The 14,243-nt window shown below is 35.9% G+C and overlaps 1 protein-coding gene across 5 annotated transcripts in view; it reads left to right on the top strand.

Moving 5' to 3' along the window:
* Ca-alpha1D (Ca[2+]-channel protein alpha[[1]] subunit D) overlaps window positions 1-14,243 on the top strand; it is a 1,588,055-nt gene that overhangs the window by 421,019 nt on the left and 1,152,793 nt on the right. The gene's annotated exons all lie outside the window — the stretch shown is intronic.

Here is a 14,243-nt window from a genome sequence, read left to right as displayed (position 1 = left end):
TTTCGTATGTTACGCAGTCATTGGTTAAGGAAGTTCATATTACGTAATACAGGGTGGTGCGCGACTGATGATCAATTTCTATTTATGTTTGTATCTATATTTTACACAATACAAGAGTAAAAACTTTAGAACTTTGTAGCCGATCCCCGTGGCGGAGTGGTTAGCACATCGCGCTACGATGCAAGGGGTCTCGGGTTTGAATTCTGGCCCGCGCATGGATGTTTGTGAGTGTTCTTTCATCAATTTCATCATATCATCAGTCATCCTCGTCTTCCCAAATTAGCCCAAAGTGGCACAAGAAGCTAAGTAAAATAAAGCAAATCAATCAATTTAGTACTTTGTAAACACAGACGCAAGTAAATGTGTCTTCACTGGAGGATACGCTCAGTGTGAACACCATTTTGTCACACCACGCATTCAAGACGAACGTTCATATCCTGTAGAAGGTTGTCCAAAGTTTTTTTAGTAACTGCGTTGCACAGTTGCGTGATATTGGCTCTGAGTTCCAGTACTGTGCATTGCTTCTTCTTCTCATTTTTTTTAAATATAAGAAACCATAAGGGATTCTTCATGTATGCACTTTCCCACACTAATGGTAGCATAAGCAAATTAGGGTCGGAGACGGAAAATAAATTGGAAAGCTATTTTTGTTTTCTTACATTCCTTGGGTGTTCCTGTACCTTCAGAGAGAAATCGCCGAAGATCGGAGAGGGGGAACATACATAATTTTGACAAATATCCACCATTTTGGAAATTTCGAAAAATAGGCTCTAACGGCAAACCATAAAATTATGTTGCTTGCGCTGTTTTACATTAAGTGCTTTCAAAAACCTAAACTCTATTAAATAAACACCAAATGATTGAAATTAAAAAATATATATATTTATGTAAATGAAGGGGTCAGTGGGAGATAGTCATAAGCCACACGCAGACAGTTTTGAGATGCAGGGGACTGAATGTTTCGCGTTCACCCATAAATCAACATTGTGATTTATGGTCGCGGGATTGAGATTAATATACACCGTAATATATTGTTAATCATTTACTAAATCAGTAAACCAGGATTTCCATGTCCTCATGTAGCTTTTAACTTAATATGGAGAAAATCACGAATATAGCTTGTGAATAAATCCTACCGAAAGTTTTGCGATGAGTTACGAACTTGATAGGGAGGTACATTAAAAGCACCATGAATTTTCTCGAAATAGAAACTATGTATTATTTACCTGTTGTTCATGTTTCATGTGTAGAATGATGCATGATACATAAAGTAACTTACGAGCATTACACATAGAACTAGCCAGTTGGAAATGGTTTTCAAGACAGTTCTATGACAGTCAATCCACAGCCATGTATGCCGTAGCTTCAGGTTAATTCTTTTCTTTTGTAAAATAAAGGACCAGCAGTAGATTTTGGAGTGTGAAATGCGTGCTGCATATCTATGGCTATTACTTGATACTCTTGTGGGTTTTCCTTTGCCAAAGTGGTTGAATCCGCCATTAACTTCAGCCTATCATCAGCCTTTCCAAATGTAATTCTGCCTCTCGGGGCAAGAAAATGGCAACCCATAAGAAGGTACTTTCTAGAAAAAGGCGATAGAATATTTCAGAAAGTCATTAATTTCACAGATATCTTTTAAATGTCATGAAAGTATGATTTAGGTATGAAATAGACTTTCAATGATCACATAACACATAATCTGTGTATTGCAGTAACAAAATATTTTCATTGTTTTTTGCAACTTTTAATGACACGTAATAATTATGCATGATCAGGTTAAATTCAGTACAGACAAATGAAGAATTTAGCTTTTAATTAAAAAATGCTTAATACAATAAGAATGCTTTATCTTACAATTTAAGGAATTTAATGCTTTGCCGTGTCATGGGAGTAGTCTCTAATGGCAACACCGAAACATTTTTCAGATAATTTAGGAGCAAGATAATGGTATTCAAGAAATAACTTTTTTCCGGATCAACTTAAGGTTCGCAACACAATGAATGAAAACGAAAGAAACAAATACTTTCACTTTCATCACTATCTGAGTAATTTCCACTGCTTGATGATTTTTACGATGAATCACTACTTGAAAATCAATTATATCTCCAACAAGTTCACTTTCTAATTGCTCCGATAGACGTTCACGCTTTCCCAGCAAGGCGGCCATCTTGCTTTGTGAGTTACCACTATGTTGCTAAAATGCTCTTCAACAGACATATAGCAACTACATCAAACGCAGGATCATTAATAAACAATTTGGCAACAATTGGCGTATCAAAAGACTAATAATCTTGCAAGAACATCAAGACCTACTTAACGTCCAAATATAATTCCGTAGTCTCCTACGGCGCTCATGTCTGGGCCAAAAGCCTAAAAAGACAAGTAAACATCAAGACGTTTATGTACATCCTCCCAGAGAAGAGCTATACTCCGTCTAACCGGAGCATTCCTTACATCCTCTCCATTAGCGCTACTTGCAGTAAACAACCTCTGGTAAATATATAAAATTATAAAGAAAAAAGCTTCAAAATTCTGGCTCAAAGGAGGCAATGAGAAGATAATAGAGATAATCAGCATTTTTGCCCCCACAGAACGTCACAGCCTACGAACTATCCTTGAGTAGATGTCCAATTTTTTTCCAAACTTGCAAGGCAGATCCGAGATGATCCACTAGGGGCTTAATACATTTTCTAACGGGGCACGGCAGCTATGGTCAACACGTACACAAATTTAACCAACGCCGTACTCCTACTTTTGAAAACTGTTTCAACGACGTGGATACATACACCTGAGTAAAAGGTGTACTTTTGCCCTTATTCGAACCCTGAAGTTACACAAATTCGATTGCCATTACCAAATTTTGACCCATATAGTGTGATCTGTAATTCTATCCACTGCGACCTACTAAATAGACTGTCGGACTTGGGGTCCAGGGAAGAACTCTTCAGATTCAAGTCTCGTATTCCCACTCAACCCCATATCCTACCTCAAAATACTCCTTCACAAACACTACGGAGGTCTATCAGAATTCAAGGGCAGACACGCCTATCCCCAACCCGCCCACCTTGCGACAAGTGACCAACAACGATATAGATGTAGAACCCCCAAAAGAACATTCCCAAAGAAGATTCCACTTCTTTCCTACGGGACCACAGGAGGCAAACGAAACTCGAAGGAGTCCACTCTTCCAGCAAAAAGCCCAACAGAACAATGAAGATAGTGAAAACGAAACAGTGAATTAGTGAAAGCATACATATTTGTAAAAGTGCATAGTTAAGCCTGATATAAACCACCTGCTCCGACTCTGGTTCCGACATTTCTACACATCTCTTTATCTCATCCCAATCTTTTCCTGATGACTCCCAGGAACCTGATAGCTTTTAATTTCTAGGGAATCCTCTCTTTAGGGCTTACGTTCCCCTTCCCAGTCCTTGCTATCGCTGCTGATTTCAGTAGGATCTTACCCGCACCTATAACTAAACCAATTTTCAATATCTTATCTTTTCATCAAAGACCATCTCTTCAAGTGCTGACGATTCCCCTACCAGTCCGTGCTTTCAATACCTTAAGTACCACCTTCTTATTCCATACATACCTTCCTTTTATAACTAATCCCTCTATCAACTAATTAATCATTGACTAATGTTTGACCCTATAAAGAACAACTAATAAATACATTTGTAAACCAATCATTGATCTGGTCAACCGAATCAATCATTGGTCAATATAGACTATCTTACTACATACCAATCTTGCTAACATTACTCACCGTTTTATCTCTAACAATTTCAATATGTTAAACCATGATACTAATCTTACTAACATTAATCACCCTTTATCTCTAACAATTTACATTATGTAAACCTTGGTTGTTTTGGAAAGCAGAACAACCAGGCTACTCAGAGATCACAATCAAATTAGGGTAATCTTAAATTCCAATGTAGACGATGTTTGATTGATTGATTTGCTTTATTTTACTTCGCCTTTGTACCACTTTTTGGCTAATTTCGAAGATAGACATTAGTGATGATATGATGAAATTGATGAATGTACACTCACAAACATCCATGCCCAGGCCTGGAATCGAACCCGGTACCCCTCATGTCGTTGCACGATTCGCTAACCACTCCGCCACGAGGTCGGCGTAGAAGATGTGAAAAATCTAAAGTGTAAAAGAATAAATCAATAAATTATAAGACAATAAACAGGGATACCGAAATTATGAGGAAATGACGCCTTGGTTTATGGTTAACCCCTTCGCACACGCGCGAGGACGCCTGCGGAGTGTTGCTTCGCATTTGTACTTTCAATATTTTTGATGTATAATATGTTGTTAATATTTATGATATTATCTTTAAACATTTATTTAAATATTTCGTTACATATTTCACATGCTTGGACTGTACATTTTCCATTACAAAGTCATTACATTGTGTATACAAAGTTATTGATTTAACTCTTCTCTATTAAGTAAATATTACACTGAAGTTTTATTTTAAGTTGTTTATGCTTGATATATAAATGAATATTTGGAAAAAAACTAAATACCAGTAATACTAATACTAATAATTATGATGATAATTGATAGTAATACTATTATAGTAATATTACAAATTAATAAAGCACGAGATATTGACAAAATTGGACCAACTGATTTATTTTACTGATTATCTGAATGACAGTCCATTTCCACCCTTTGCATCTTGTTATCACATGAACTGCATAGATAACTAACAATGTATCCCATACGTTTACATGTAAAACGTGTAGGAATATTCTTTTTTCGGTCGAAGAAACTGCACCTTCCATGTGTTCTTTCTTCTTGGCCTGGTATTTGAAATTTGCAATGCCGGAGTTTGCTACCGGGTAATCTATGTTTGTCATTGCATGCTCCAGCTTGGGCTTATATTACCTGTAATGTGAAACACGATGGAGCCTTGCAATTTCTCCTGTGCCTCTTTTGGCATAGGTAATATTCTTTCCACATCTAGAGCAGTCTGACCCCCCCCCCCCCCAGCAAACAACGTTGTGGTGTGCACCTGCGCTGATGCCTGGACCAATGCGTTTATCAACTGCGTTGCACTTAGTGCACAGTTTTTTTGCTGGCGTGATGTTACAAATTGTAAACTTTTGGGGAAGTGTATTTGTATACACATGATCGGAGATCAGAAGAAAGCCTACCTTCCGCTAATCTGTCTCTTTATCGATTCAAAAATACATTACCCAGTGTGATCTATCAAACGCTGTGTTGCAGCAAGTGCAAAGTCTATGTCCCGGGAATCTGCGGACAAAGGCCGCACATAACAGAATGGAAGGGAGAATGCGAGAGGGCGGAGCTAACCTGTGTCCGCTGCTCATGACGGGCTGGTCTCTGCAGCAGAGTTTCCCGTCCATGCACTCAGTTCTTCTCTCACCCTTTTTCCCGCGCCATTTCAAATCCCTGATTCCGCATTTGCGCAGAGGACTTATTTTGCCTCACCTGCTTCCAATATTACTGGAACAGAGAATAGTTTCTAGTTGAATTTCTATGAAAAAGACTACATTCATTCTATTGCATTTTTTTGTATTCCCGCAAATCTAAATATTATTTGTGACACACAAACAACACTTGGAGGTGTTCCTTTTCGCATGTGTTACTATGTTTTGTTTCATTTACTATGTTTTACTCCAGATGGTGTGTAGGAGCTTCAGGTAGTATCTATCACATGAAACAACATTGGTGATTTTTTAAAATTTCCTCCTGAAATAATATTTAAATAGCTTAATTCTCAACATTGCTGCTGTAATTGTACATCATTTCGTTTTATTTAACATATAAAGTTACCATTAACACAATTATCGTCGTGCAGGAGTGCCCATCCCCCAACCCCAAGGCCAATGACGCAATCCCCCCCCCCAACTCCTCATCCGTACCCCCAATCATGTAATGCGTCCTCCCGGGCCCCGAATCATGTCATTCGTACCCTCAAACCATGTTATAATCTCTATAAAGTATTTAACTACGTACAATAGCATGTCTACTGACAGTAACTTTTTATAGCTTTGCTGAACCCTATAATTTATCTGTCCGTTTTCCCTAAACAGGGATGCCCATCACCCCTAAAAGCCTCCCAGATGGTGCAGTGGTAGCGTTGTTGCCTTGTAATCAAGGGGTCCCGAGTTCGATACCCGGTGGGAGGAACAAGTGGTTCGGATCCCACTTTAAAATGTAGGTCCAGTCCCGATTATCCTTACTGTGCATCAAGGGGACTTAAAAAAAAAGCAAATCAATCAAATCAACCCATCACCCCAAGATCATGGATGTATTACCCCCCCCCCCAATATCATTCATAAAAATCCCGCACAATATTTTGGATTAATACGTAATAGTTGCTGTTTATTTGAATGCAATACCATGTTGAACTGTCCATATTTTATTAATTGTTCATAATTGTTTTATAAGATTTATAAAATCCACACATTTAACACAAAATATTACACAACTTAAGATAGGAAATTCAACCTGGGCAAACAAATAACATGCGGCAGCCGCGTGACCGATTCAATTATTGTTTCACGATTGATTGATTTGGTGTTTTAAGTTCACTTTATGCACAGTAAGCTTAATTGGGACTGAACTTACAGCTTAAAGTAGGATCCGAACAACTATGTGCGTCCACCGGGCATCGAAACCGGGACCCCTTGATTACAAAGCGACAACGGTATCACTGCGCAATCGGGAGGCCCTATTGTTTCATGAGAAATTACAGAACCCTAGATAGAAATTTCTAAGCTTAGGGCGAGAATATAGTACGGTTCCTCCTTCAAAGAACTCGCCCCCTCTGCTTGAGGTAAATATAATTATTTTGGTAATCCACAGCAATAATTACATGGATTTTATCTTCAATGTAAAATTCACTTGTTAACGTAACATTGTACTGTGACAAGGAGTTATTAATGTGAATTCGATATTATTTATTTTTCTGTTTTATCGGGTAACGTGCAAGGTGTTAACATATGAAGTACACTTAGTACAACTACATTACCTCATACAGGAAATCAATAATACAATAATATTGCAAATAGAAGTACACCATCCAAATGATGCACGTGCTCTAAATTTAGCAGTATACTAACACTAAGCACTATATTTTAAGAAGTGATGTTAGTAGAGGGAAATAGGGCATTCTGGCAACAAATCCGTTTGATACCATAACCTATTTGGGCTAAAATTAAGCTATATTTTCATATCTTCAGGTGGATTTAGCTAATTCATAGGTGTAGCAAAATGGTCTAATCATGCTACGAATTCTAAAACCCTCGTTCCATGATGATTAAAATTCTTGAATATCTAGCTTGGGAATTCTACCCCCAGAGTCACGTGGCCCCCACTGTTGATCTACTGACAGGTGGTTAGTTTTGTTGAAAATGATGCCAAGGTAGTTTTTAAGATATAAAAACTACTGACTACTTGGTTACTAGTTATTTTTGAAACGCTCTGCTTTGCTTATAAATTTTATATGTACTTTGACTACTTAGTATTAAGAAAAATTAATATTATTTTTAATGTATCCTGTAGTATTGTTAAAACTGAGTTAATGATTAATTGATTGATTTGTTATTTTAAGTCCACTTTATGCACAGAAAGGCTAATCGGGACTGGACCTACAGTTTAAAGTGGATCCGAACCACCATGTGCCGCCACTGGGAATCGAACCCAGGACCCCTTGATTACATGGCGACGACGCTACCACTGCGCCATCGGGGAGGCCCTAAACTGAGTTAAAAATGTAGATCAGACAGTAATATTGTGGTCTAGTAATAGCAAGTAAAATTGTTCTGTGACTCTGTCATTCTTCACATCATATACAAAAATCTTCTCTGTAATAAGAATAACACTACATAAAGTGTTGTCAGAAATTCACACAAAATCTTGTTGTTAGTTCTATCATTGACTACCACATTGGTCTGTGTGCCTTGAATTCACTAGGAGTGTAGTATACATCTATGTTTCCTTCAGTTACTCTTTTGTAAGCAGTGTAAGCCTCATATAATTTAAGAAAGTCATCTTGTGGTATGTCCAGATTATAATTTTCACGAGGGAAAATCTCATTACGTCCATTTTTAAGATAAATATTTTTATTCTTGCAATCATCAAATTTGCTAGAATGTGTTTCTAGACTGTTTCTCTCCCAGTCTGGAACAACACAATTACAAAATCTGGCATATCATACTGTATGCTACCAAATTGATTAGTGGCGCCAAATTCATAATGTCCACCAGAGGCTGGTTTTTGGACACACTGGTAAGTGTAAAATCCAATAGGAATTTGTGGATATTTTAGAATATTTGCTTTGTATTTGAGGGCTTAATTATTTTCATATTCTACTACTGGTATCCTCAGCCCCATGGTCTTGATGATACACTTGGCTGTTTGAGGTAAGGTGTTGGGTAATGTTGTACCATTAGGATTCAAAGTACTATAACGCATTAGTGCATTATTGTTATTAGCTGCCCTGCGAAAAGTGACCCTGATACCACCTTTACATATGATGTCCTTGTAGTCTGAGAAGAAACCAGGCAGAAGACGCATGAGAAATAGTAGTGTGTTTTTTGTTAGAATTTTGGTTCCTGATTACCTGCCTGGTAATATGTTGCATCTACTTTGGAAAATTTAAGTGTTCCTATGGCAGTAGAAGTAATGCCAGGATAGTATATTCTATTTCACAATACCATGTTCTCTAATTTTTGACTTGAGAGAACAAGTGTGGTACAAGATTATTACTAGTTTTATGTTTCCACCAGGGAGAAATGCTTCATTATTTTCATTTTTTACTACTTCAAATTTAATATACAAGTCAGTCCTTTGAGGATGTACAAAACTGTCACACACGTACATGTCAAATTCAATTTCACGATTGGGTTCATTGAGATTAGCAAATGTACGACGAATGGGAGGAAAATATTGTAATTCATATGTACGACGATTGGGAGGAAAATATTGTAATTCATAACTTTCAATATGCTCCATGTTAATGGTTATTTTATATATTAATTTCTATGATTGCTGTTGTGGAGGCCAAGCAAAATCTACTACTTCTTCTTTGTCATTGGATACCACCAATTCTATGTGCTCTATACGATTGTGAGATACTGGAAAATAGATAGGTGAGGAGGGTGTGTAGATGATAGACTCCAGGAACTCAGATTTTGGTTTGAAAGTTGCTATTATTCCAGTTTATTTGTGACTACGTATATTGTTATCAGAATTGTTAATTCCTTCTGCCACATTACAATGGATGTTCAAAGTCTCTATGGCCAAGAATTTAGGAATATTGGCACCTAATTGTTTGATGGCAGGCTCAAGTTTTGTGTTGTTCTCAAAACCTAGTAGGCTATCAACCCTATTATTGTGTTCTGCGATATTAGGAATAAGATACATACTGTAGATAGCACGTAGAGCTATAGATTTAGCATAGACATTATCATTGTGTAAGCTAAGTTTTAGTATTGAAGTGTCAATAGTGAGATGGAATACTCCCATGATGCTTTAGATGCCACAATGCTTTCTGAAAATCTTCAATTGCTGGTTTATTTATTTGAGATAAGATGCCAGCATAGAAACACATAGGTGGCCACAATTTTCATCCTCAAAATAATGGATACGCTCGTCACTATAATAAAAATTAGAAGTATTAAGATAACTAACTAAGCCTGATGGTAGTATTCCACCAAAAGAATAAAAAACAAAAGCAATGTTAGCTTGTTTGTAATAACAAATCCAGTGAGTGCCTTAATTTTTGAAACTATCCAAATTGACTACTCCACACTCTATTGTATATGGTCCCTTGAAGGGTAAGGAATCTGACATGACAACACCTCTGAAGTATTTAATTTTCAGTAACTCAATCATATTTGCAATATCATAGATGGATGATGGTTCAATTTTTTTTATATATTTTATCCAAGCATAAATACCGTTCCCTTTTTTTTCAATTGCCAGATTTTGACGTTTTTGTTATTCTAGTTCAGCTTTGTCCTTTGCGTCAATTACTGTTTTTGCTATAGCTGCACTACCCCTGCTAGACTCCCCACAGCACCCAGAGCTGCTAAAATAGCTGGAATACTAAATATGAATCCACCAGTGTGTTTCTTTTTTCTGGAACTCTGCAATCTTTTCAACTGAGGTGTTCTAAGTGTTAATTTTATTCCATGACCCTTACTCAAACAAGATTTTTTCTTCTCATGTTGTTTTTAGTGAGGAGATTGTCTAAGGATCCTAGAGATTTTAGATCTGAATAAGCTAATTGGTATACAATACTTTTAGATTTCATCATAATGGGTATTTATATATATATATATATATATATATATACAGGATTATAGTCCCCACCCTAATTTTTGTTTTGTATTCATTACATTGCTTGTACCTAATGCTGCTATTTTTTCAACTAATGAAGCATCCTTGCTGATTAGTCTTTCAAATGCTACTTGTTCCAATTTTTGATCAGCCTATGACGAAAAATTGGTCATTATGAGTATTGTAGGCAATGTCATGGTCTTTACAAGCTGTATCCAAAGAATTTATTCCTTTGTTTCTTTTCTCAAGTCTTTGTTTTAATTTTGTCCCTGGACCACAGTATTGGTAACCAGGTAAGTGCATTTCGAAAGGAATTTTGTTAATAATGTCATTAACTAACCTTGACCCTTCCAGAATTTGGGAGGTAGAGTATTAATAATTTTAATTAAGTATCCTATGCCTTTACTGTCATTTACAATAAAATTGGCTAGTTTAGCACTAATCATATCCACAATGCCTATTTTTTCATTATAGAAATTATTATTGCGAACATTTTCCTCTCCTGCTATGACCAACAATCTATCTAGGAGTTTTCTCACATCATCCACGCACACAAACTCTTTGGGTAGAGTATTGTAGTGTTCAATGCCACTACCAGTTTTGAGTTGGTTCCAAATAGGTTTAATCAGATTTTTGTATTTGTCTCCAACTCTATTCTGACTAGCATCATTGTTTTGGTATAGAGCATCAGACAGTATTAAAATTTCTGAGTAACTCTGGTAATCTTCATCTGTATAATCTCTGGGGTGTTTCTGAGTGATGAGTTCCCACAGTCCCACAGTGCCAGGATATCTGGACCAGCTATTTGCTCCACCCAAATTGACTTTTACGTCGTCTCCTTGAAATGTAACCCTAGATTTTCCAATTTTCCAAACTACTCCCTCATTAGGCTCCGTGGTTGGACACAATCCAAACACTTCATCATTGTCAAATTTTCCAGTACTCAGGTAATCTCTTGCAAGGGACCTTATTCATTTCATTCTAAATCCTATGGCCTTAGTAGGTGGTTGTTGGAGTGCTAGAGGAGTATGAATACTGGATAGTGGTGTAGGAGAAAAATCTGCATAATTTCTAGCAGCAAGATACACTAGCTCATTCATGAGATTCTTATTTTGTTCTGTGAAACCCTTAATTTCTCTACCAAGACCACTGATAGCATCATTAATTGGTTGATCCTGACGCTTGTGTTGTTCATAGTAACCTCTATTCTCAGATTTCCAGCCTTTAAATCTTTTAGCCAAATAGATATGTAATTTCAGATTGTCTTCAATTTTACCTTTTGTCATTTTTGTTCATAGGTTATTTATAACGTCACAACGTATCTTATAATGACTCAACATTTATAAAATTGTTAATTTTGTTTCTATATTTTCCATTATTTGATTTTTGAGTCATATCAATTGCGGAAAATTCAAAATCATCTTTGTTCCAACAGGAAGAGCAGAATTTTGAAAATTGACTGTAGTTTAAATCTCCTCCTACATAGTCATTATATACATGTTTAAGATTAGTGTGGTCCTGACGATAGAGACAAACTAGATTTGTATTATCACGAAGTAACTGTTTGAGAATCTTAGTCTGAGTCACATAGAAACAGTCTATTCCCCTATGACGACCCTGGGTAAAAAAAAGATCGTACTTAATTTTGATTATCTAAAATTACATCATCAAAGCTACAACTGAGTTTTCAAGACAATTGTCAAGTGGCTTTATTTCTGATCCAAAGATAGCTATGCCCAGTCCTTCATACAGTTTCATAAGTTGCTGCTATTTGCGTTGCTCTAAACTTTTTGAGAAAACATACAAGTGTGTGTTCTTCCAGTCTAACCAATTGGGGGCAAGCAGAAAATTATTTACAAGTAGTGTAGTTTTTCCACAACCAGATGGGTATACAATGAGACACCTAATATTGTTAGGTAGCGACTCACCATTTTTCTGTCTAGTTTCTAGTAAATCAGACAAACGTCTTACCACATTCCATGTTGTTGTCATAAAATTATTTGGTATGTGATAATCCAACTTTTCTCTGGAAGTCCTAGCCATTTCACTAATAACTTTTTGTTTTTTCTACGTAATACTTTCTCAATAAGATATGTATCTGGGTATTCAGTTTTGCTAAGTTCCTCTTCATAAAATCTTCCTTTCAATATTTCATTGCAATTGTATTTTATTATATATGTATGCCTTTTCCCTGGTAAGAGTTCAACCACAGTGAACAACTCTATACTACACTTTTTAGTAAAACCCTTTTCAAAATGGTGTTTCAATTTATTAACTCTTACTTGATCTCCTACTTTGTACTTAGGTTTCTTGGTTGTATGGTGATATTGAGGACAGTAAACAGTAGAAAACAATTGTATTCGTCAGATTTAGTTACTTCAGCAGGCTTCATACTTATGGTTCTATGTATAGAGTTATTGTAATTATGAACAAGATCAGATAAAATTGTTACCCACTTATAGCTACCCTGCAAACTAAACTGTTTCACATATGATTTTTTCGTGTCCTGTTGAAACGTTCAACTATGCTAGCTTTCAAATTACTGTATGTCGAATAATGTCTAATATCATGCTGGACCATTAATTTGGTGAAAGTTGAATTGTAAAATTCGTATCTTCTATCTGTCTGTAGGTGACTAGTTATTCTGCCTTGTTCAAAAATAGACCTAAAGGCCTCAGTGACACAAGCTCCTGTTTTAGATTTCAGAGGAATAACCCAAGCATATTTACCAAAAGTGTCTATTACAGTAAGGAAATACTTTAAACAATGATTTATCTTATGTAGATTTTTAAAATTTCTTGTGTTCATTTCAATCAAATCTGCCTGCCATAGATAATCAATTCCTTTTGTTACTACAGATAGTCGTTTGTAGATACGACGAGCTGGTCTGTGTAGTTCATTAACTATATCTTGTCTAGACATTGTGTCTGGTAGGAGAAGATTAAATAAAAGGGATTATCCTCGGGGCACAATTGTTAAACTTCAAATAATTATTGGTCACCAGTTTCAACATCAAAAACAGACAATTGTTTATCTTCATGTATTTTATATTTGTTGTGTGACCAAAAATATCATTAGTCATTGTGGTGATGGTTATTTATTTAGGATAGGTAATTTTCAACTCCAAAAACAGAGGTATAAGTTTATCATAATCTCCTAGAAACTCTATATACTGACAATAATTTGCAGCTTATCATATGTAGTGACAGTATCTATCTTATATTTAATACGATAGATATTACTCCCAGTAAATATTTTATCTCACCTTTGTTCTCAGGATTTATAGTAAATTGAAGTTTCCCACCAATGGGGAATTTATAATAATTTAGATTGTTATTAAAAATATAAAACATTTTACCAGTATCATCATTGTATTTTGTTAGGATACTGTTCAAGTGGATAATTAGTAGTCCATTTAGTTTAGACAAGAAATTAGTAAGATTTGGTGAGGCTAACTCAACAGGCTCTTCAATAGCTTGTTTTATAAAGCCAAATAGATTGATTGTTCTTTTATTGGCAAATATTACATTGGTAGTCATCTCCTAAAGAATAGGAACCCCATGGTAATGTATGTATTTCACATGAGAGAATCTGGCTCTTGTCATCCTCTGAATCCAGGGCAATTTTTCTTATTATGTTTGTTGTTAATATATGATCAACACTTTGAATTATTTTTTCCTCCCTTAGTTTGGGAGAGTTAGTTTTGAGACAGTTGTAATAATCATTAAAGGAGAGTTTACTCTCTACTATAGTTCTACCTACTCCCTTGGGTTTTTTGATAGTCTCTTTTTCTGATCTAATTGCATACATCCTTGCTCGTAATCCATAAAATTCCTTAATAATATCATCACTTTTTTCATCTTTTAGTTTGACAGGCACCTTTTTATTGTTGAGAGGTATATCA

The sequence above is a fragment of the Lepisma saccharinum genome, chromosome 2 (genome assembly GCF_977018435.1).
Source record: "Lepisma saccharinum chromosome 2, izLepSacc3.1, whole genome shotgun sequence".
Lineage (NCBI taxonomy): Eukaryota > Metazoa > Arthropoda > Insecta > Zygentoma > Lepismatidae > Lepisma > Lepisma saccharinum.
Note: the sequence above shows the minus strand (reverse complement) of the source record. Positions and strands in the feature narration are given on the sequence as shown.